The 25,941-nt window shown below is 37.4% G+C and overlaps 1 protein-coding gene across 3 annotated transcripts in view; it reads left to right on the top strand.

Moving 5' to 3' along the window:
• ASAP1 (ArfGAP with SH3 domain, ankyrin repeat and PH domain 1) overlaps nt 1-25,941 on the top strand; it is a 125,801-nt gene that overhangs the window by 11,699 nt on the left and 88,161 nt on the right. The window lies entirely within an intron of this gene.

Genomic DNA, 25,941 nt, shown 5'->3' with positions numbered 1-25,941 from the left:
AGTTCATCAAGTATTTGTCGATTCTTCAGGAGCCCGTGCCTATCTAGGAGATGGCTTTAATAGAGTCTTTTAGTTCTGCTGAATGTGTTGGCATGAGCAAAGCATTTGGTATGCAAGGAAAGAGTATTAATTATTTAATTATGGTATTTGCTTGATAGTCTTGGGTATGGGAATATAATTCCACAGGATTCAGATCAGCTGAAGTTTTATTAGAAACACTGTCTATATTCAAAACTGTAACAGTGCAATTGTCTGCGGCAACTGACTAGAGTGATTGTAAGTTCACATTTAGAATTATGTATTTTATTTTTATTGTGTAACCTAATTAACATCTGTAACTTTTCCATAACTGTAACTGGTTTGGTTTTTCTTTTCTCTTGTAACTAAGCCATGGCTGCTGATAGATTTCTCAAAAATCAACCTGTTAGGTTAGTGTTTGACAGAATTGCTGCCCCCTGTTCTTAACTATCTGGAATAGGTACAGTCATTGATATACTTGTTAGTACACTTGACAGCATGCATATAGAGTTAAATAAAAATATATGTTTTGTCATCAGTGGTGACTTAATTCTAGGGTAAGAATACAGTGTAATGCTTTCATGGTTTGGGAGATACATCAGTGCAGGCTGAATGTGATAATGCCTGTCCAAAGAGAAACAAAATATGGAAGATAAATACACGGTGTTCTGCACTATTTGTGTGGACTGTGTGTATCTTAGAAGTTTTTATGTCAGATTTGACAATAAATCAGGGGAATAAAGAATGGTGGGTACTTCTGTTGGTTGTGTTGCTCTTGTTGAATTTCTTTTGTTTGTGTAACTGTTTTATGTGCCCTATTTGAACTGATTGCAGTTTAAATTGGACTTGTTTTGCATTATTTTTTTATTATCTGTAAATACACAAAAGCTTTATTTGGTGGGAAACAAGATTTAAACAAGCTCTACTGTTGCATGTGCAAAAAATCTGCAACTCTCCCAAATCTATATTTATTAATTTGCATGGGGAAATACAGTCAGGATGTGGCTTGTGGAAGGCTCCTTTGGAGTCTTTGTGCATGCAAGCTACAATTACAGTGAAGACAGAGTTTTGCTGCTGCTGCTTTCAAGCTGGGTTGGTTTCTATACACCTGCTTACCTAAAGCAGTGAGTTCTGCGAAACACGGGATTAAAATGAATGGTTGAAGTGGGTGTTCTGTATCTCCTGCTGCTGTTGTTAATGTGTTGTGAATGACCTAAGAACTCCTCAAGCAGCTCCTGAACTTCAGTGTTGAGCCTGCTGTGTTAAGGCAAAGGGGATGATTCCATCCTTGCAGCTGTTTAATTTTTACTGAATGTTGCATCTGGGCTGGAGCTCTCTCTGGGCTTTTGCAGACACTGTCAGACTCTGTGCTGTTATGGCGCTGCTGCCTGAAGTGTCTTAGGTCGTTATTTTACAGTTAATTTAATTCAGCACAACCTGCACCTACCTCAGTGACTAGTTTGTGGATTAACTAATTATTTTCTTTATTCTAAGCAATGTTGCAAATTGGAACTATTTTCTGAACAGAAATGGGAGGGAAATGAAACAGATTTAATGAAAGTTAGTTAGCTCTGTTTCCCAGCCTCTGAGTCTGGTGTAATTCCTGCTGTAGCTCAGATCAGTGGCTAGATAAGAAACACCTTTTCATAAAGAATGTGACGAAAAAGAAATGGTTTTGTGTGGATGCCTTTACCTAGTTCCCTGAAGCTATTAAAAAATTGTGAACTTACTGTTCCTGCATCACAACTAACAAGTATTCTGAAATAATAATAGGTGATGGACTCATTTGCTGATTTTCTCACTTGCTTGTCCGTCAGTAGAGGGGCAGTCTGTTCAGCTGGGTGAATTGCTACATATTATCTCCTAGTTACCGCTCTTTTCCTATTAAAATCATTTTCAGTGGAGTGTTTGGATGCAGTTAGATGCAAATTTGGAACAAGTTTCAACTGAAAAATCAGAGCAGACGTGTTTACTGATTCTGATGAGTTTGCATTCAATAAGTTTTTAGTGGAAGGCCCAGCAAAACACAAAGGCATACCTCACAAAATGAGAACCATGGAAGTGCTTCTCCAAAGGACTTCTCTGTTCTCAACTTAGTAAAAAACAAAAGACAAAACAAAACAAAAAAAATCCTCCACCCAAACTTTATTTTAATCTGTCATAATATTAATCAAAGACAGTAGTAAGAACATGCTACTCTATAGCAGTTTATTGAATAGAAAGGTTTCATGCTACATTGTTTAAAACTACTTAAGAAAATGTGCAAGTTTTTTTTTTTTTTCCTTTTAAATGACCAAGCTTAGATTTTTGTCATCCGGTCACACCAGATTAAAAAGAAAAGACCCTGCCATATTTCTAGCCAGGCTTAGGCATCTTTAACCGTAATTGCCAAAAGCTGCAAGATTGTTTTATAATATTTTTTTAGAGCATGAGTGTTATGTAATTGCCTCCAAGTAAACACACATTTTAAAGTTCATTCTATTGCTAAAATAATAGGCTTTTTCTCAAGCACATAGAGAGAGAAACAACCATTATATTGTACTACAGGTCGAGTTGGAGAGAGTTTGCAATCTGTATTCCTTTCTGTTGATTTCTTCAGCATAATCTTACATTAATGCAAAAAAGATATTTTTAACATATTTCTGCATGCAGGTGGGAGATGTCTTTTATAATGCAACACCCTTCCTCTTTAGAAAGGCTGAGAGATTTGAAGCTTTCAGCTTGTAGAAGAGAAGGCTCTGGGGAGACCTTAGAGTAGCCTCCCAGGGCCTAAAGGTGGTGACAAGAGAATTGGAGAGGGACATTTTACAAGGCTATGGAGTGTCAGAACAAGGGGGAATGGCTTTAAACTGAATTAGATATAGGGAAGAAATTCTTCACTGTGAGAGTGGTGAGACACTGGAACAGGCTGCCCAGAGGAGCTGTGGATGCCCCATCCCTGGAAGTGTTCCAGGCCAGTGTGGATGGGACCTTGAGCAATGTGGTCTAGTAGAAGGTGTCCCTGCCCATGGCAGGGAGTGGAACTTGATGCTCTTTAAGGTCTCTTCTGACCCAAACCATTATATGACTCTGTAATGATCATATGAAGAGGGAATTATTGCATATGTAAATGGATGACTAATTATTTTTTTAAAGTAAAAAGCTTAAGTGGTAAATACAGACAGATCACTGATACAATCTCTTAAAATACAGCCTCTGCTTTGTTTTGACCAGACATGCTTTTATATCCACAGAAGCTTCATGATTTGTATTACTCAAATAGATTTTGAAAAGTTGATTTTAATCATTGAGTTAATATTACTTTGTGAGCTAGTTGGAATTTTTAGAGAATGATGACATCTGTTCTGAGAATAAGTAGTGCACATGTGGGATCACCACAAGACTGTCTTGATTATCATTCTGCTGTGTCCCAGCTCCAGCTGAAAGGACATCTTTGCACTCAAGGGATAGCTCAGTTATCATGACCAGGCAGTTCTGAGTCTTTCTCTTAAAGTAGCAGATGTTGTGCAGGACTCTCTGGAGACAGAGATTAAGCTTAAATATTTAAATTCTCTTTAGTCGGGCTGGTAAATATGAAGGGACAGCTAGAAGCTGATGATAAAATAAAGAATAACTTCAGTTGAGATGATGCTGACTTTGCAGTTTAATGCCTGTTTTTCTGTTGTACTTCTGTAATACTTGAACGTCTTTAATGATTAATGTTATTTCTTTCTCTCTTTTGCACTTGAGTGAGAAGCTGAAAATTCAGAATGTGCTTTCTGACAATTAGATTGGCTGCAGATATGTTTGCATTTTGCTTTCAGGTTTTGGTTTTGTTATGTTTTCGTTTTTAATTAAAAGAAAAAAAAAAAACAAACCAACACTATTCCTGCAGTTATTGTTGCTCATTTTGTTTCTCACTGTGCTGATCTGCCTGAGCACAGCAGTCTGTCAGTCAAGGCTGGTCCTATAACAGATGTGTGTATATACATCAGTGAAAGAATGATTGTCTGGCTCCTGCTCAGCCTCATACACATTTTGTTGTTCTCGGTGCAAGTTTGCTGTAATCTAACATAGCTTGAAAGGAGAAGGTTTCTCATGTTGTTCTTCATGTCCTGGATAAATCTCTAAGATTAGAGATGGGAAAGGGGAAAGTATGGGGTTGTTACTTTTTTTGTTTTGCCTTTTTAAATTTTTTTCTTTCAAAATGTGTTGTATATGAATCATTTTCACATTTTCACATATGTAGCTTTCCCTTTAGGCTTCAGTTTATGCATTTATTTCTTATTCTACTGTGAGGAAGGACTTTTGGTATGAGGATGAGGGGACAGCATTTTTCCTCCTTATAATTTTGTTGAAACTTGTGTAGTACTGAAACTGCTATAACATCAGATCTTCTGTGGTGATTTCATACACTTTTCCACCACAAGATCCTTTTCCAGTGAAAGAGTATCAAAATCAAGGGAGGCAGGTAAAATCATGCATGAGAATGGGAGCATTTCCATTCTGGATCATCTTTTGCTGGTATTATGCACAGACTTTGTTCATTAGCCTGGGCTGTGATAATGGGTAGGATCTATTTTGTGTGCGTGTCAAGAGAAAGAAAGAATAGAAAAAATTTATATCACTTAATTTCTTTTGAAGCATCGCTTCTATATAATCACAACAAATGAATTGTAACATCCTATTCATTGTATTTCTCCATTTTTTTATTAAAATATATTTTTATTTTTAAGAAGTGAATCCAGGGAACTCCAGCAGCACTAGGCTTAAACACAGCTTTTCCTAACCTTGTAAATGATTACTTATGGCAGTTAGAAGCAGTCTTGCTTCTAACAGCACTTCAGAGCTGTTTTTTTATGTAACAGACCATGAGCAATCTTCAGTTTTTGAAGAAATATGCTTTTGATAGCAAACCGTCCTAAAAATAATGGATAAGAAAAAATTATTTGTGTAGTTAATAAAACTCAGGATAATTGTTGCTGCTTTTGCATTGAATGACAAATTGCAACAGAGATGTAAAGATGGGCATGTGAGCATTCTGAAATACAGAGGCCACAGTGAGAGCACATGGGAGACTCCAGATCACAATACTGAAAATGTGATACAGATGGAGTTGACAGCAGTGTATTGTATTTAAAATGCAGCTGAGGATGCTTTTATATTTGCATGCTACAGTATTTATTCATTTAGTGTGTAATCAGTTTTACCCTTCATTTGATAGCAGTCAAAGCATTTGTCTGTAATAAGCAGACAATCTCCTTTTGCTTAAATGTGACTGATGTGAGGAAAAATAAGAAACGCTCGCTGGTAGTTCAAAGTTTCAGTCATGGCAGATGAATTAGCTTTGGCTTTTGAGAATTTGTATTCATTTTAGGCATATTTTTGAAAGTACTTACTGCATTTGGTACCTCATATGTTTTTTTTGAGAAGTACTGCTTCTTGTTTTGAACTCCCAACAGGCTTCTTCATGTTTACTCATCAGTTAGGAAGCTGTGAAAGTGCTCTTTGGTGCACTCTTTTCAGTATGCTGTGCAGATAAACCCTGACAGAGTGTGTACCATGTAGTCATGGGAACTTGGCCCTGATGGAGGGCAGACACTTAAAGTGACACGACTTAAAGTTGAGTTTAATGTTTTGGGTGGAGTCCTGTGGAGACACCTTCCATAGTTAAAAAGCAATAAAAAAGTACTTTGAAGAAAAGAGAGAGGGGAAAACCACCCACAAAGCCATGTTTGTATTTCAGCAGGGTGTCACTGAAAGACTGCACATGAATGATTCAGAACGGAATGAGATTGGTTGATTTAATTTCCAGTATGTTTCTTAATATGAAGAGTAAAACTCAATTTTCATAACTGTCTTTGTGATTTGTAACAATATGAATAAAGGTGGTTGTTAATAATTTTAAACAGCAGATGTGAAGCAAATTTACATAGCATAATTGTAAGAAAGATCATAGCATCTCATTTTGAATGGAATAGAGCCTTGCAATAAAACCATTAGGTGGAATCAAGCCTAGAACGCTAATTATCAGTATTGTTTCAAGTGCAAAGGTAGGCAATATAAGCATGTTCTAAAAAAAAGGACTCTCAACTAATAGTGGTTTTATATCTCATGGGAAACTTCTCAGAGTCCAGTTAGTAGTATATTTTGGTACTTCTCTTAGAGACTGTTCAGCCAGGTTTGTTTGATACTGGCCAAGAGGTCTAAAGTTTATTGATGAGTACCAAGGAAAATCCCTGAGAAAATAGCATGAGTTTCCTTTCCTGAGGGAGTGCAGCTGGAAGTCCACTCCCTGCTGATAAGTGCAACAAACAGTTATTTTATATTTCTAAAGAGAGGGTGTTGCTCTGTGTTATTTATCTGTATCTATATGTTACGGGTTGTAAATATCGCTATCAGTGGGCTAATGCTGAGGTTTTGTATAAACATTGTGACAAGTAAGATTTTGGAGTACAGTGGGCTTGATTGTGGTGATTATGGAAACCATTTCCTTTATTTATCATGTGAAAAAGCACCAAAATGCTGTAAGGATTCCATTTCCCCCTTTACACACATAGATGTGCATGTGGCCTTCTTGTCTCTTTTAGTCAGTGGTGAAAGAGGCCTGAAGTTGTGCTGTTGCTATGATTAAGCTGGAAAGTGTATGCTTTTTCTGTCTTTTAAATAGCCACCTCTTTCTTGTTTTATCCTTCTTGTTACATTTCTTAAACGAAGAAATATAAAACTCTTTCTGATGCAGAAATATAAACTTACAATGCCAGTACAGTCTTTTAGTTTCTTGGTTTTCTCTTGGTTAAGAGCTAAAAATCAATATGGTGCTGAAGGTAACTTTCTGCTAAACTAAAGTCTGTAGGACTGTCAGACCTTAGACATGGTGTGCTCTGGGAGCCTTCTGTCCAAGCTGCTGAGAGATGGACCAGGTAAGGGATCTGCAGGGTGGGTGGGACGTGGACTGGGTTGCCAAGCCCAGAGGGTGGGATCAGTGAGCAAAGTCCAGCAGGCATCAGTGGCACCAATGCCGTCCAGGATCAGTTTTGGGATTAGAACTATTTGGTATCTTTTAATTGTGTGGATGGTGGGCTTGAGTGTGAGCCCATCAAGTTTATTTGGATGATACCAAGTTGTTCAATGTGCTGGCAGCAGTCACCCTTCAGTGGGACCTGGAGAAGGGCCTGATACAGGAGGAGCCTTGTGTGACTCATTGAAGAGAAATATGACATCCTGCTCCAGGGATGGATGGAGTTGCCATGTGCAGCAGTACAGGCTGGCCAGAAGACTGTTTTCTAAGGAAGAACCTTGGACTCAGGTGGATGAGCTGTTGAGTGTGGGTTCACAGTGACAAAGGCCAGCCACATACTGGACTGTGTTAGTAAAGTTGCAGCCAGAAAATAGTGGTTCTTCCCCTCTGTCAGGAACTGTAAGACCACATCTAAAGTACTGTGTTTGGTGTTCACCAATACATGAAAGAAATTACAGACTGCCACAAGTCCTGTTGAGGATCACCAAGATGATTAAGGGCCTAGAGCACATCACTTAATGAGGGAAAACTAGACTTCTTCAGCCTTAGACAAGAGACTAAGGGAAGGTCATATTGATTTCTCCAAGTATGTAGTATATGTAAAGAGAGAAAACTGATAGAGTCGAAATTCTGATTACTTTTGAGGAGGTTTTGAGGGGGTATATTTGTGGTTTTTTATTATTATTTTGGGGGCTTGTTTGTTTTGAACCATGAGTCTGATGAACAAGTGCTCAGAGAGAATGTGAAACCTCTTGTCCACAGAGACATTGAAAACTCCACTTGACTGTAGAAGTAGGCTCCTTAAAATTGTTTGGACTGCATTATTTAATCTTTTAGAACATAAGGAGGCAGGGTAAAGTAGTTGTTTACTTTCATGAATGTGTTTTTCTGTTTTCAGGTAGGAGTTTACAGTAAGCTTATTCTTGGAAAAACAGTGCATTTAAACCTAATAAAACCGGTTTAAGCAAAATTGATTTTTCTTTTTCATTCAGTGGAAGACTGCTTTAATAGAGGAAATGGGATACTACTCACACTTCTGCAAAGGTGCAGTTGAGAAAGCTTATCAAATTTGGGGCTTTATATGATTTTTAGGAATAGTGTGAATAGTTATTGAATGTTGGAAAATTATATAATTCTTTTTAAATGACCAATCTGTACTTCTAGTCAGCTAATTTATTCTGTAAAGTTATAACTATAGTACAGCAGAACTATGTCTCTGCTGGGTTAATTTTTATTATTAACTTTTCTTTTTAGGAAAGTGATTTGAATTTTCAGTTCTAGAGCTCCCTCCTTGAATTTATTATGCTAATTTCCTTTCTTCTTGTAATATACTTTACTTTCCGGGTAAATTATCTTTTGATTTTTTTTGATTCTCAAAGCAAGAATTTTGGACTAAAGAGGGAAATACACCTGAAAAAGTGTCCTTAATACAAAACTTAATCTTTTCCATAGCACTTCAGAAAAACTTACTGGGGGCAGGGGAGGCAGGAAAGAATAACATATAGCAGGTTTTGTTTGTTGGGAGAGTTGTCTCTTGTTATGGGACTGCACTAGGATTTAGATATCCTATTTCGGTTAGGTTTTAAAAACCCCATTTTCTTAAATCATGGAATATGGGGAATTTTTTCCTAATGGCTAATCTAAACCTACTATATTTCAGTTTGAAGCCATTCCCTGTTGTCTTATCACTACATGCTCTTGTTAAATCTCTTTCCAGCTCTGTTGTAGCCTCCTTTAGGTACTGGACAGTGCTATAGGGTTGCCCTGGGGCCTTCTCTTCTCCAGACTTAACAACCCCAGTGCCCTCAGACTCCTTTCATAGGAGAGGTGCTCCAGCCCCCTGATCATGTTTGTGACCCTCCTCTGGACTTGCTCCAGCAGGTCCATGTTCCTCTTATGCTGGAGACCCAGAGCTGGACACAGCACTCCAGATGGGGCCTCACCTCCTTCAACCTGCTGGCCACATTCTTCTTTGTACAGCCAAGGGTACAATTGGCAACTGAACATTGCTGGCTCATGTCTGACTTTTTTTTTTTTTTTTGACCACCAGAATCCTCAAGGCCTTCTTGACACTGCTTCTCTCAGTCCATTCATCCCCCAGCCTTCTGATATAGGGAGTTGCCAGGACCCAGGTGCAGGAAGTTGAGCCATTGATTTAAACACTTTGGATGTGGTCATCGAGCCAATTCCTTGTCATCCAACCTGTATCCATCAAACCTGTATCTCTCTAATGAATGACAAGGATGTTGTGTGTGACCAGGTCCTAGGCCTTACAGGAGTCAAGTCACATAAAAAACATATGACAATCAAACTACACGAAGACAATGCTCATGCAAAACAAGCAAAATCATTTTTAATTAATACTTCTACATGTCAATGTCATAGGCTTGAAAGTACCACACAATGAGCTGTTCTGTGCAGTGTGTAGTAAGGAAATGAAGACAGCTGTTAGAAAAATGTAATGGTGATGTTAAAAGCAACTTAGGACGCTTTTGTTCAATGATGACAGAGTGCCTGTTTACAGCCTTCAAAAACTGTTTGTTAATAGTTAGTTTATGAAACTGTTGAATTTTAATAAAGTTGAATGATGTCAGGATGAGTATAACAGAGTGTGAAAATTGTGTCAGCTGTGCCATGTTGTAAGTAAGGACCATGACAGGACCTTGATGGTCCACCCCTGTGTTCTTAATAATGTAACATATAATGGTGATGGTGTTTGTGAAATCAGCAGAAATGGATGACTTTCAAATAAAAATTTTTAAGGAAGTAGCTTAAATTTAAGATACATGGATGTTGTTGGTTGTGTTTTGGCTTTGTATTTTTCTTGCCTCACTAAGTGTCAAGATTATGAGGAAAATTGTTAAATGAAGAGTGATGATGCTATGACAATTCAAGTGGGATATCCTGACAATGTCTGTTGTCCAATCCAATCTCTTACCTTGGAAAAGTATTTATATTATCTGTGTTAGTCATGAAGTTGAAATGTATTAAAACAGACAATGAGTTTATAGGAGACAAGAAGTTATAACTAACTAGAAATAGAAAGTTGAATGAAGCTGCCTTAAATGTTTTGACAAAGCTGTTTGTTTTTACTGTAAAACTGGTCTCACACACTACATTTTCCAAACCTTATTAATGATGCTTTGATTTCTTTTGCAAATTGTTCTTCATATGAGACTTTGCCAAAATCAAGCTTTTATTATTTGATTTGGGAAAAGTTACTTGGGCAAAACAATACAATTTTGCCTCTTTTGCAAGGCAGATGGATATATATTTTTAGTTTTCTAGTATATTGTCATGGCTGCAGCACTTAAAGTGGTATAATTTTTAGGGGATATTTTGTGGTGGGGATTTTTTTTGTTGCCCCTTTGGTTGTAATTTTTCTTCCCTCACCTCTAGCCTCTTTTGGGGAGGGATGAAAGAAGCTTAAAGAGACTCTTTGATGTGAAGACCTACTTATATTATTTTTCACTGTTATGATAACAGAACTGTCTGCTCACAGATTTGGAAAGAATGGTGGTATTCTTTAGGTGCTGTGATTCAAGTATACAGAGAAGTAAAGTCTTTTGGGGTGGGGTCACTTGCAGAAGCCCAAGTGTCCAAATATTGTCTGCTCACTAGTACAGTTATAAGGAAAGAGATTCTAGATCTCTCTAAACCCTTCTTTTTGAAAATGTTTATAATCCTCTGGTGGCAGTTTTGTAGCCAAGCTTTCACAGGAAGTGCTTGGAAGGAGACCTTCTTTAAAATGGCAGAGAAAACATGAGAAGAAATGCCATTTTTTCTTTGCTGACAGTTTGCAGGTTTAATGAAGCTCTTTGCTGCTGACTTAAACCCTCAGATTCACTTCCTGCCCTTCCCTGTCTCCCCATTTCATTTGAAGTGCTCCATATGCTTCCTTGCTTGCTTTTTTTCCACCATGTCTAGGACAGGTTTTTCAATTTTTTTTTCTGTGGTTAAAACAACTGTAATGGTGTTGCTTTACTTCAGCAAAGCCTGCTGTATTTGCTGAACTCATGTATAGTTTAGTACAGCTTCCTGTTTTTCTCATCCTATTTAATTAGGCAACATGTTGCAGCAAAGCAGCTTCCTTTAAAATGAATCAGTGAATATTGTTCATATTGTAAATATGAAAGCAATTCGTGTCTCTTTGAATTTAAAAATCATGGATATTTTTCCTTAGCTTTAATGTTTGTGTGGAAGGGCAAACCTGGTTGCATACAAAGCAATTTTCTCCCTGTGTATTCATTTTCGATTTGATTTGCTTTACTTTTTGTTCTCTATTGCTGCCTTTCGATGGTAACAATAAAGAGCTGTCCTGCCTTATTTTTTTCTGTCATGATCTCAATTGCTTCATTACATATAACTTGTTCCTACAAGTAATGGTGCTACTTCATTGGGTCCAGATGAGTGTATGCCATTAGATAACTCATCAATAAAATTGACAAGTACTTATTAAAACTGTCTCATTTGTCTTAGAGTGAGCATAGTATAGTGTGATTGTTCTTATAGCAATACAGCTGTTTCTTTAAAACACTCCCTGTGTGTTCTCTGTGAGAAAAGCAAAGGGAAATGAGGAGTTAATACAATGTAGCTGGTGCAGAGCATAGTTCATATTATAAACCTGGGAAACAATTACAGACTTGGGCATTAGTATGAAATCACTGATTGGTCCATGACTCAAACTAGGAAACTATTGGGAGGAGTGATGACATTTTGCTTGTAGTTGAAGTATGCTGAAAGCACATGTACAATGTGTACAAAGATATCTGGATGGATGCCTCTTGTCTGATAGAGTGATTTTGACCGTTGTAAACACGCACCTGGACCTTTGTCTATGTGCCAAAAGTTAAACCAGAAGGCTGTGCTTTAGACTTACTCAAAAGGATGTTTTGGAGTATCATTCTCTCATCAAGTTGCTATATGACTCTCTAATTTGAAACAAACCTATAATCTTGTGGTAGAGGAAGAAAACCTGAACTTTGTTCCTCGTTAAGTAGAGCTGGAGCTTGGCCTGAGGCTTTAAAAGTAAGTAGATGCACCTGTATTGAATGTTATTAGGTGCAAGAAACAGCCTATGTGGTGTTAGTGATTCCTGTATGTCAGTGAGAGAAGTGCAGTGCTTGAAGGACTTCCCAGTCATTATGGACTGGACTACCAACCTGCTGAATAATTCCACCATTTGGGGAGTTTATGGTGCTTCTGCTGGAAGAATTTACAAATGTAGTTAAAGCTTGACAACGATTGAGAGTTTTTAAATAAAGATTAGATCACTCTCAAAACAGTTGTAGATGAGTTAAATGTATAAAATACTAGGGTTTGGTTGTGTGAATTCTTAACTATTGCTTAGACATGCTGAAAGTCTTTTTAGTGTTGTTTCCTGTCTATGAAAGCAATTGCAAGAAAAATAAGTTTATATCTCTTTGTCAGTTGAATGCTAGAGAAGTGGGTTTGTTCCTGTCTAGTTAATGAATTTTTCTGAGGTAATAAAAAAATCATGTAGTGTGTTTTCCACATGATCAGTAATTGGAATTTCTTAATTTCTGAGAACTTGCCTTGAAGTTGAGTAGCCTAGCTGAATGAAGAGAATACTGAGGCCTCCATGGGAAGGCAACTGAATGTATTAATTAACCATAGAAAACTTTACAAAACACTGGTGTACTGGACACTTAACCTTAATGGAAGATCTTAACTCTGATAGGTCATCTTACTGTTTTTGACAGGGCCCCAGGTAAATTAATTCATATTGAAAAATTCTGAGTTATAGTAGAGTCTCATAAAATGGCAAAAGAAAATTTTAAATTTCTGTTTTCAATGCAGGATTTGAGTAGCACGTAGTTTTAATGAGAAGGAAAAATATACAAGCCTAGAAGTTTATAGTGAAAGTAGACTGAAAATGTTTTAAAAAGCAGTTCACTGAGCACCACTCAGCCTTTTGGGAGGATGGGCTGGGATAAATTAAAATGGAAGTCTGTAGAGACAGATGGTCATTTAGGGATGTGTCTTACATGTGGTAACAATTAAGATGTGAATGGAGCCTGCAACTCCTGCAACATGGGCTTCTGTGTTCTGTACTAACCTTACTTTTTACCCTCTGTGTGTCAGGGTATATTCACACACATCAATACAAAAAATGTACACACACCTCAGTATAAAACTGAATGGAGCTGCTGCTTTTCTGTGTCTGTGCTGTGGTTTTCTGGCTCACTAAGCAATGCACATGCAGGATACAGACAACCAGTGCTCTTTCTTCATATATGGGCATTTAATTTGAATTCAGCTGATGCATAGAGTTGACCCAGGCATGTCATTTCTCTCCTGAAACTTAAAGACAGCTGGTAAATTTAGGGTGGTGTAGAATCATAGCATGGTTGGAGTTGGAAGGGACACTCAAAGGCTTCTATTTCCAATGTCCTCCTAGTGAGAAGGAAGATCTTCAACTGGTTCATAAGCTTTGGTTTATTTGACTGCATTGTTTTCTCAAACAGGCTTCCTGTAATCCATAGGTTTGTTTGTATTGGGCTTTTATTTTGTGGCTTAATCTTTAGAACAATTTTGACCGTTCTTAGGAAGCTTTTAACTGAGTTTGAAGAAGCCCTACTTCATACTTTGTGTGCAGTTTTAAAGCATTTTTTCCTGTTTTTATTAATAATGGAATTAACAAAATAGAATACAACAATATGTTGGTTGAAGAGATAGTTTATGTAGAAAAATGAAAATGCATATAGCAGGATAATAGATGTGCTCCTCAACTGCATATGATAGATGGATGTAATGAGTTGTGCTGTCTTGGATATTGCTTTCCAAAAAATTGTGTGAGCCATGTGATGAAGTATAGAGCCAAAGGTAGATAATGAAAGTTTATGATCATGTTCCAGGATCTGCTAGGGACCAGGTATAGTTTAGTACTTAATGAGTTGAAGCATCATGTTACTGCTCCAAAATGTTAGAGTCAGAAAACTTTGAGCTGAGGAAAGGTAAAGTGATGTTTAAAAGCTTCAGCAGCATTAAACTTAGCATTAAATTGAGCAGTATTTTATAAAGAAATTTTATTAATTTCTTCTCAGACTTTGAGCAGAACATTTGGATGGTACTTTCCACCCAACTTTCCATACTTCTGTTTTATCTTGTATATCTTGTCCCTTCTTGACAGGCCTAAAGGTGGTTGATATCAAGTCTGTGTGGATGACTCTGAACTGCTTCAGTGCTTGTAGCAAGACCTCCAGAAGACTTAGATAACAATCTTTTCTATAAAAGCTGCTTTTATTTTGCAGAAATAAATTTATTATTCACAAGTTGGTCGATTTTGTTTTTGTGGGTAGTTTTTTCTGAAAGACAGTGTCTGTCTCTCTAAAATGTACTGGTTCTGTCCTAGTTATCCTGCTATTAATTCTATCCTGTTATCCATTTTTGTAGCTGCATTAACGTAGAGCTTCTGAGACTCCCTGGCTTATGTGAACACAATAATGAGAAAAGTGAATGGTTAGGAATTGAAACACACATTGTGGGTGGAGAAGTGCGCTGTGATTGAAACAGTAAAAAGTTTACTTGCTCAAGATATTCTCAAAACTTGTCTAGGTTGTCAAATTTTTCTCCAGAAACTACCACCACATTGAGTCAAACCACAAGTTCTCCTAAACCTGTATCCTCCTCTTTAACAGTCACTGATCAATAACATTTGTCTTGGGGAGAACATTAACAGGAAAACTTAACCATGATACTATTTCAACAATCTGCTGCTCAGAAATTTTCTGAGCTGGAGATGATAAACTATTAAACGCACAGATGTTTTGAATATCCTTCTCATTAATTAGAATTTGCTAGCATCTATGAAAACATAAATTTCACATCTTACCTGTGTGGTGTTTAAGATAAAAAGCAGAGTTTTTGATTAAACTTGCTTACTTATGATTTAATTTGGCATTTTAATAGTACGAGAAAAAAATTAATCATTCTGTGTTTAGTTCCTCTGTTCTTACAGACTGTAGACCTCTCCTGCTTTACATCAATCATTTCTTTTTGAGCTTGAAGAACATTAGCATACACATATTTAATCCCACCCCCTTAGGAAGCATTTCTATACTTGAGGTCAACCTAGTTGCCTTCTTATATCCCTCTTTTAACTTTTTGAGATACAAAGAACAAAATACAGATGTACTATGAACTTCTATCTTGGTATAATAATGTCTTTTCTGCTGCTTTTACTCTGTCCTCAGTGGTTTGATATCCTGGTAGCTCCTAAATATTAAAGGATAGTTCAAGAAAACTCTTAAAACCGCAGCATGTATTTTGTCTACCCTGGTTGTGGTTGATTCAGAGACTCACATTATATATGTAAATTTTCAAAAATGGTTTTTTATGTGCATTGCTTTATGCCTTTACATATATATTTTTCATGTGCTTTCTTAAAGGGTAGTTAGAATTTGTGGAGTTACATGACCTCTCCACATCTAGTTTTCATTTTTCTTTCTTGAACATCTTACATAATCAATGAACTTTGTCACTTTACCAACCACATTATTTCAAGACTGTGTAGGATGTGTTGAGCAGCGCAGATGGCAGAACTGATTCCTGATGACTTCTCTTGAATGGCAAAATGGACATTTTGAAGTTAATTCCTATTTCCTTTAATTCTAAACAGTTGCTGCTCTGGAAGAATAGCTTTTCTTCATCTCATGTCAGTTGTTTTTTTATCAAGCACCTTTGATGTTGAACATTGGTAGATCTTGTTGAAAATTCAATTAGACTATGTCAAATAGGTTGTAACAAACCTATTTGTCCACCAAAAAGCAGATGTAGTATATTAAATGACTTGGATCCTGAGGTATCTCTTCACAAAACTCATCGTTTGGGTTATTTTTATTCTCCCTCTCCCCATGTTTGTCAGTTTCTTTGTCATTTTGAGGTGCAGGAATGAGAGAAGAGGTTCACAGCTGAATTAAGACATGATTTTTGCTTTCGATGTGTTTGAAAAATATATTGGTTTGTAGGCATTTGGAAAAATTGTTACTGCAGATCTTCTGGTTGGTGATTTTTACATTCAGTTGGCAGAGTGCTTCTATGATTTCTTTATTTGCCCATGACTTCATCTTTTTGGAGGATGTCTTCTTTTAGTAATGTCATTTACAGGCTCTTTTGTCATTGTGGTCATTCTGAAAAGCTCTGTTTTTTAAATGTCAGACATTGATTTTCTTAGGTACAATTACTTAAAACATTATAATCAAAGGTCTGAAGTTGTGTGTTGGAGAATGAGAAAAGATCTTCCAACATACCTTGTTGAAAAACTGTAATACTGAGAATTATATGTGATTAGTAATTTAATACAAGTAAGTATTTATACTGTTTCACCAGGAGACCATCTCACATTAAATATAATTTTAGTGTACTTTCCAAAAGTTTTTGTGCTTTCAAATATGCTTAGGTTAATAATGCAAATATTTGTACATTTTCAGGAAAAAAAGACCCTTTTAGCCAGCTGACCTTTGCTAAAAATATGGCCAAGACTGGAATGCTTATGGAAGAATTTTACTTTAGAAGTACACTGGAGCCATGAGCATATAAATTCAAGTGGGATTGCTGAACATATTTTCCATGCTTTGTCCTTGTCCACTGAGGTGATGTTCAAAATGTCAGAAGACTTCTTTCTTTCTGTGTGAAAAATGAGGCAGCACTTGCATTAGAATACCCTAGTCTGAAGTTGTCATCTGAGAATTGGGCAGATGCTTACTTCAAAAACATGGACAGGTACTTAAAACTGGGCTAATTCATTTAGTAGAATCAGGGGTAAGGTTCACAGTGTTACAGTTTTTTCTCTCGCTTAGTTAAATTAAAAATATTTATTCTTTACAATGTTACTAATGTGTCTTTACAGAGAAGATTTTGTCCCCTTCTGCTGTCCTTGTGTCAGTGCATTGCTGTGGGGCAGAGCCTGCTGGAGCTGCATTAACCACACGAGTGCCTGCACAGGAAATGGAAACTTTCTTGCATGCGCTGCAAGAGAAATTGTGACATGATTGTGCAGGTGGCACTGCTAGTGGGAAGTTCTGCCTCTCTGCTCTACTCTTGAATAGGATTGATTAGGGAGAAAGGTGAGATAACCAGTCTTCAAGTGAAGATGATCAATTTGGGATTTAAAAATATGTAGCCAGACACTTTTAGTTGCACTGTTGGCCAAAGCAAAGGATAACTTTGTTTTTTTCACGTTGCCTTTCGGCTTGGTTTTTTCTCGGCTTTCTTTTGATCACCTGTGCAGCATAGCAGCAGTAAAGGGTGTAGGTCCTCCAGGCTTAACTTGTTAACCAAGCAGTTTCTTTGTTCTTTGTTTCAATACACGTCCTTATATCAACAGGCAGGTGAGCCTGTGGTGTTACACAGGTCCCCTTTAACCGGGGGTAGTTGCATGTGCAGCAGGAGTGGTGTTTGCTACCACCCTTCCTCCCCAGCCTCCTGTTCTCGTCAGGCTTGTGTGCCTGGAGCAGGGAGCAAGCAGCACTGGACTGTGCCATAGCAGTGGCTCTTGCCTCAAGTGGCTTTTGGCTCTTGCTGCTGAAGAATTAATTACCTACCTCTCCTTACTTTTGTTCCTGTTGATTGGCCATTTGTGGTTCCTTTTTAGGAGAATATTTGTTTACTGAGCTGGATGTTTTGGCTGACAGTTTTTAAATGTGAAAAAGATACCAACAAGGCAAAGGCATCTGCCTCACAACTGGGATTGCACTGGGAAGGCAAAATGAAAAAGTTCTGTGAAAAGAAAAAGGGATGAAAAAGGAGATGAAGTTCTTCAGGCAGGGTGGAGGAATAGTCTTTTGTATTATCTTCAGCATGTGGCTCTATCTAGTTTCTTTTTTTTCTTTACAGGATGGCAAAATGTATCATTAGATTGAACTAGGAATTTGTTTGAGGCCTGAAGGTACCCAGAGTGTGGGGTTTTTTGGGATCTTTGATGTTCATTAGGGAGTAGTTCTGTGCCAGGTAATGTTTACTTTACTTTTTTTAGTTTCCTGTGCAAACCAAAGTTGTACTGTTTCATACTTCCTCCTGTAACTGTTGATGTTTCTTATTTAGCTTTTCTTTCCCAGACTACCTCCTAGACTTTAGAAAATTTGGTTATCTGACTTCTGTGGGATTAAATTTAACACAAGAGAAAATTGAGAAGATGTGGGTTTGGTTTTTTTTTTTTCTTTGTATTAGTGGGATTTTTTGTTTTGTTTGTTTTTTACAAAGGACTGTAATTTTTTTTTCACAGCGTGTCAGTACTAAAGTTGCATATAATAGATAGGTTATCCCCATGTGGTCATTAAAGTCAGTACTTAAAATATTAGTCTTAATGTCGTGCTTTGTGCTTGCTTTTTATGTTTTTCTAATGATAGACAGTAAATTGTACGCTAATTTTATTTTCTGTTTATGTTCTGAATATTTCATTGTTTGTTTTTCAGATAATTTTAGATAATTTTTTTTAAGTCCAATGGAAACACTTCACAACCTTAAGAGCTGACTTTATAAAATTAGAAGATCTTTACATTTGGTGTCATATTTAAACTAAAATACTGCTTAGAAAGAGAACGAGTAGTTATGTCCTGCGAGTCATTACAGCAAACGGAAACTGTTTTTACTTTGTTTCCTCAGTCTCAATACTTTTAGTTCTCTCCACTCCTGTTTTTACTTTGTTTCCTCAGTCTCAATACATTTAGTTCTCTGTGCTCCTCACGTTGTAAACTTCTGTCTGAAGTCATGTGGGTGAGCTGGTACTACAGCCAGGTGTCACGGGTGTTTACTAATCAGATTAAGAGAAACTGAAATAAAGAAAGGAACTTGCACGGAAGGTCAGAGTATTGTGACAACAGTAATGAAACGTCTGCGTGGTTTGTGTAGGAAGCTACCGGGTTTCAGCTTAAGGCCAGGAGCCGAGTAGATGCCTGTACCAAGGTTACTCTGAGAGATTGATAGGAGGATTGCTCTTTGAGGGCTGATGAATAAGCCGGATTCCTGTCTCTGTAATCGTGTTATGACCCAGGCTGGCCTGAACAGGTCACAGGGCACCACTGTGGCAGCTGAGCCCTGTTGCTGCTTTCAGCCAGGGATACCACCGAGATGTTGCAGGTTGCCTAAGAGAAGTCGGAGGAGACAACCTGCAACCTTCTGGGTATTCTCACTAGCCTTTGAGATGTGTACTTCTTCTGTTTTGTAGTGAATAGCATTTACTGATTGTTTCACCATTTCACTAATCGGTATTGTGAGAAACATATCTGAAAAGCTTTATCTAATTCATGAAAGTTACAACTTGCATGATAGGGTTGAATGAATGGTGAATTAAATGATACATGGAATTGTAAATTAATTTTAAAAATTACTCCTAAGATCAAAAGCAAATTGCAGCCACTGAAACTAAAAAAAATGTTGCCAAATATATTGGGTGCTTCTTGGAATAAGAGCTGGCTCTGTCCAATATGAAGCCAGCTTGTGGTGTCTTCTCACAGGGGCCCCCTTGCAACTTGTCTTTATTGCTCTGCCCACAGCTACCAAAACCTTGCTGCATAAACCAAATGTACTAAATAACACATCCACTTAGCAGAGAAGTTGTTTTAATGTTGAATTTGAGAATGTCCTTATCCAAGTTGTGGTAACAACAGTTGTCAAGTATGGCTGTGGATTAGAGAATGGAGCGGTGAAAGGTTGATCAAAACATGCCTGACATCAGCACACAGTGCTGATAGTGCAATGCTTTGCATAATACTCTCTAATGTGAAATTGCCTGAAAGTATTTGCCAAGATCTAGTTTGACTGTTACTTAATGCACTTAAAGGACATTTAAATCAGTTTTTCAGAGTTATTGCATGGGTAGCAATTTTGACAATTTTTGGGGAACCAAACTTTGAGTAGAGTTGGTCTGGAAGTGTATGCAGTGCTTTTAGAAGTTTCTGTGCATCCCTTGTAGATTTTGCAGAATGGATATAATAAGTGGGTGCTGATGTCCAGATTGCTGAGTATGTACAGGAATTTCTGATACACATCACGTGATGGTATTTATATTGGGTCAAAAACCCTCTGGGAATTCAAGCTGCAGAAAATCCTCAATTTGTGTAAGCACAGTTTCTGAGTTTCTTAACCTGTCCACTTCACTGCTTGGATCATCCAGCTGAAGTGGGAACTTGTGCTTCTGATAACCCCTTGAATAACCAAAAGGATGTAATAGGCAGCTGGGGTGTTTGGTGGCACACCTGTCTTTATAACTTGCTACATGGTAGAATTAAGAATTCAGCACTATTTTGTTACCTTAAAATCACAATCAACTCCAACCATGGTAAAATAGAGTGCAAATTTAAAACATTCATCATGACTTTGTGAATGGTAACACACAGTGCAAATGTTTCTGAATGAAGTAGGAAAAAAAATGGGAGAATGATGTTTAATCAAGTTGATCTGACTTCACTTATAGCTTTTCTCCCCTCCCTCTCCCCTCTCTCTCATTGAGTCAGCTGGAGAACTGCCTGTCCTGAATTCTTTCTTTCATCATACCTCCTGCTGCACCTGGTAGAAAGCACAACCAGCTTTGATGCAGTGTTTGTGTGTATGACTAATCTTATCCTTGAAGCCATGGGTGGAAAAGAGGGAGAGGTCTAGACTTAAAATTTTCTTCAATTTTTTCTTTCTTTCTTGCAGCTGAAAATATGGGTCAAGGTGTATTGCAGACTAGCATGTTGCATTTGATAGGCTGATTAATGAATGTGCTTGCCTGAGAGTGTGGTAAAATAAAATTTTCTGTCCCTTTTTGTGACTTGCTAAGGATGTTATTCTGCAGAATCTGAGTTACCTTTTTTTTTTTTTTTTTTTTTTTTGATGGCACAGACTGTGACTTTATACACCAGCAATGATATTTTATACAGTGTACTGAATGGGATAAGTATGTATCATTACAGGCATTGAATTTTGTGTAGCCAAAATGAGGTCTGCAGTTTTTGTGGTAACTGGCCTCCAACTTTTTTCCTTATAATAACAGTAGGCAGTAACCCATACCTGCTTATCAAGTGTAAACAGGGAGTCAAATGAATATTTGAGAAAAACAAACTGAAAACCCCATTACTTTTATGTGTAATTGTTCTTCTTCTGTCAGAATAAGGTGTATTCAGTTGTTCTTACCACAACTGTAATAAAATAATCAGCTTTGAAAAAGAATAGCTCATTCAAGAGTACTCCTACTCTAAAGGCACTGTTAATGTATAATGTTACACATATCGGTGGAAATAGTTAAATTGTATACTAATAAACATATTATTGCGAATAGTCCCTATTTGCTGTGATTTGTGATGAATGAATTGTAGCAAGACTTGTTAAAATTACTCACTTATGTTTACTGATTCCAGTGTTAAGTGAAAAGTTTCTATTCTTAGTTCAGTGGTACAGTAACTACACCAGTGATGACTTAGGTGCTGTTAAGACCACACAGATGTGTTATTCTTTTGAGAGCTCGAGATAGCTCAGAGGATACTATTTACAGGCAAAGCAAAATCATGGACAGCTTGTTTTTCATTCCTTTCCAGCAGCAGTTTAGATCGATTGGGCTGCAAGCTGGCAATTATGTTTCATCTTTGGAGGCCATAAAGATACCTTTAAGGTACAGATATGTTTTAGTCTCTCTCTAGGTACATTTTGAAAACAGTGCTTCTCCTGACAAGTGAGTTGCTTGGAAACTGCTGGATGATTTGGAAAGTGTATTTTCTGGTTGTAATACTCCTTGGTAATGTATGGTACAGATGCAGTGAAGGCCTGTAAATTAGGTAACTGCAACAATTGCACAGTGCTGTTAATAGAAACTTGTAAAAACATGGTCTAAGCTACTCTGGGTTTGTTCTAGGCTGGGAGCAAACACGGGAGTATCTATTAATAGTTCAGTTTCATTTTATTTGTTAAGATGCTGTATATTTGTTATATATCTTAAGATTTGTAAAACAAAACAACCCAACTTACATTGTATGCTCTATAGACATTCATACGTTGGCAATAACTTACTGATTTTTCAAGACTTGGTTTTATTTTTATTAATATTGGTGAGTTATTTCTGCAGAGGTTATTTTGTTTCCTTGTGTCACAAGAAATAATTTTAAAACTGCTGCTTCTGCTAATAAAGAGCAAAAAGCTTTATACTGACTCAAGGCATAAACAGAATAGAGGTCTCAGCTGAGCATGCAACTGTTCAGGCATAACAAAATCAAAGCAGCTGGTTGAATAGCTTGGAGGTTTTTATTTGTGCCAACCTTGCCAAGACATCTGTGTTCTATAAGACATTAAGGGAAGAAGTTGATTTCAAATAGTTGTATGTTTTTGATGGCCTGGCATTTGAATAAAGGGTTTGTGTAAGTTTCCTTGGTCAAAAATGCAGCATGCCATGTACTGTGTCTTCCACTGCAATCTTTCTGAAATTCAAAGTGTTTTGGTAAGAGTCTGTTTTAATTTGAAGTGTCAATTTTATATCAGCTGTTCTCTTACCAAGCAGAGAGGTATTTGGGTTCATTGCAACAGTTGAACCAGCATTGAGTTTTGCCTTGTGAAAACTAGGGGGACAATCTTTGCTTTTGGGGTTTTAGATTAGCTGTTGTATCACTCAGCTGTGACACTCTGAGATGCACAAGTTAATTGGCTTTTAGCTATGAATTTCAGAAATCATTGCCAGAAGAATAATGTATGGTAGCTATGAGTGAATCTTTGGAATATCCTTTTTAAAGTAGTTGATTACTTCCAGCTAATTGGTTAAGAATGCTTTTTCTTTCAGTTTCACAAAGCTTGGAATATAACTGAGGTTTTATTTTTCCCAAAGATTCTCAAAACATCCGATACACACATTGTAATCTAACACTCAGCCTAACCCCAGGAGTTTGTGATACCACACTTAATTTTAAATTACACTTGTAGGATTCAGAAGATACTGCTTCATGTATCATGGAAAATGCTTGCTTTCTTATAAGACTGAGGATTCTCTGAATTCTGTGAGCTCAGTTGAAGTCATTGCCACTTTGTTATAGGAATAGTACTTTATTTTGGCTAGGATACTGAATTTATAAAGTTAAAGGCTGGTATAAATGGTTTAGTTCTTAAACTCAGAGAACAATTAAGAAGAAGAGCTAAGATGCTACTAATTGCTGTGTGATGTTTGTTTTTTTAATTTTAAAGTCCCATATGTAAGAGCATGCATGCATTTGTTGCATCAGGTAAACGTGTTATTACCCAAGTGACCATGAATTTTTACCATGTTGTTAAGTGAAGGCACCTCAAGGTAGTAACAAACATTACTCTATGTAATGTAACAAACAATCTGAAAAAAATCTTTGGAATTTAAATGTCTTACTTGTTCAAAGAAGTCTTATTTAACTATTAGCAGTATGAAATGTGTAAGTGCAAACTGTTTGTTTGTGGAACTCATAATTACAGGCCAAAACCCAGGTCATTGTTTTTCATAGTTTCACAGGCAAAGTTTCTGTAGCGTCTGTTCCTGCAGGGCCAGGCCTGGCGAGCAACTGAAGGTGCTGTCTCTGCATGAACCTGAGCAGGGCAGTCCTGCCTCTCTTCCAGCCCTGGGCTGCACATTCTGCTGTGCCTCATGCAGGAGTGCATGTGGAAGGTACAGCAGCAGAGCTTGGGTTGTCTACTGGGAAACCATTTCTGGAATAAAATTTGAAAAATCTGTTTCTGCATTTTTTCCTTCCATTTAATTAGTATTGCCTATAGTAGAACCTTGGGAACAATTCCTTTCTTTGTTTGTAACAGTGTGGTTTTTAGGTTTGTATTATATCATTAATTAGTGATCAGTTAATCTATGAATTCACTCAATTGTTTTGTTAGACTGTGAGTATATTATATGTTCTTTGGTTGGTTTTCAGTTATCTGCTGAAAAAACATGTTAAAATGTGTCACTTGTCTGTTAGTTTTTGGGTAGGTAGTGGAATTCATGAAGTTTTTTGGAAGAATGTGAAGTTTTCTTGAGCTCTCAGCTGCAGATAAATGTGGTTTGCAAGCTGTTTGCAAGGCACAGATCGAGTGACAGACAGAAAGAGACAATGGGAAAAATGGAGAATTGAGAAAAAACCCATGGAATTCTCCAAGTGAAAGTGGGAGGAGGAAAAGACTAGGTGGAAGAAAGACTGGGCATAGGATGGGTGAGCTTAGATAAACAAAGTAAGGATTCAGAAAAAAAGAGGAGCCCAGCGAACTTTTAACAGCAGGCAGAGAAAAGGACGGGGTGTAACATGAGATGGCTGTAGATTTTTCAAGTCAGTAAGTTGAAGCAAATGTAACCAAAAGGGAATTTATTTTTAACAGCACACAGCAAGGCAGCTTTTGGGAAACCAGAATGCTTTCAGAGGTGCATGTAATGCAGCTTCTTGGAGCTTGTTGGTCTTGCCAAGGCCTGAACTTGGTACGGGTGAGATTTTCTGGTTTTGCAGTGGGTTTTATGTAGTTTTGGGGGTTTTTTAAAGGTTATTTAATCCAGTCCTTGACAAATTCACTGATCTCTGGGATACAAATGAAGGATCTATGTTATCTTGAACAGTTCTGCTGAGAAATGTGTGCTTTGATTTCCTTTAAAATAGCTGTGCTTGTATGTGCACCTTCAGCTTTGCTTTTACTTCTTAGGGAGGAGTAACCTTACAGCTTTCCACTTTTTACCTGTTGTCTCTTGCTGTCTTCCACATTTGTCCATACTTGGCTCTGGCCTTCTGTGTTCTTTTGCATGTAGACTTAAAGGAAACTTCTTTGGCTTCATGTTGCCTCTTATCCTTGCAAGGGACTCCCTATGAATGTGCTCAAATGTTACATATATCTCTTTCTTGCTGTCAGTAGAAACTTGAAAAGAGTGCTCTCTGTCATGCTAGCAAGTGCTGTCTTGTACTCCTCCTCTGTGTAGGAAAACATTTTCATTTTCTTTCATGTGTTGCCTCTATCAGATCAAAGACTTTGTCTGACACTTGCAGAGTTCTTACCCCAAAGGAGCTTGGCTTCTGTTTGGGAACTTTGGTAGTATATGTAGGAATACTCCTGCCTTTGCTATGATGTAACTTTTTTTTCTTTTTCATTTTTAGATTATATTATCTATGGGGTAGTTGTCATTAATTGGTCAAGCCCTTATTGCTATAGAAATTAATTTATTTTCTTCATTTTTTTAAGGAGATAGGGAATGGCATGTACATCCTATCAAGTTTGTGATGATCTACAAACTTTCAAATAGATCTTTATTTAAAAATAACCTTTTTTTTTTTTTTTTGTATGGTATAAAAGGCCACTAAGGTCATCAAGTCCAACTGGCAACCCAGTACACAACCATGTTCACCACTAAACTATGTCCTCAAGTGCTACCTCCACATGTTTTTTGAACACTTTCAGGGATGGTGACCCCACCAGTTCCCTGGACAGCCTGTTCCAAATGACATCTCCTTAACTCCTTGAGTATCTGAGATACAAGGTGTACAATCTAGAGAGGTGCAGTCCTCTCTAGCTTTACTCTGAAAGCCAGGGGATAAATTAGGCTGTGTGGTAAAAGGCTCATCTCTAAAACCACAAAGGGACTCTGTGAAATGGTGACAGATGAGGAAATGGAGCATTCTGACCTGGTTCTTCCCAGGTCTGCCACAGGAAGGTGATCATTTCCATGAGACTTATTATGGGATGGAGGGGAAGACCATCCATAAATTCTTCAGGATGTGTTATGGAATGTTTAGAGGAAGGGCAAAAGGCAGGGTCTATGATTCTGTAAATGAGGATTTGAGGTGATTTGGAGCAGAAGAAGCATAGGAGAGTCAGAATGGGGGAATAAAGGGGCTAGTCGTGCATTTCTGGGTGAGGGGACTCTCTTCTAAATACATTTGTATATATGGAGTATTGACTGCCAGTGTCAGCCCACAGTCCTGACTGAAGTGGGGCCATTGGGTGTTAGG

Source organism: Vidua macroura, chromosome 1, assembly GCF_024509145.1.
Source record: "Vidua macroura isolate BioBank_ID:100142 chromosome 1, ASM2450914v1, whole genome shotgun sequence".
NCBI classification, from domain to species: Eukaryota; Metazoa; Chordata; class Aves; order Passeriformes; family Viduidae; genus Vidua; species Vidua macroura.
This window is presented reverse-complemented; position numbering and strand designations above follow the sequence as displayed.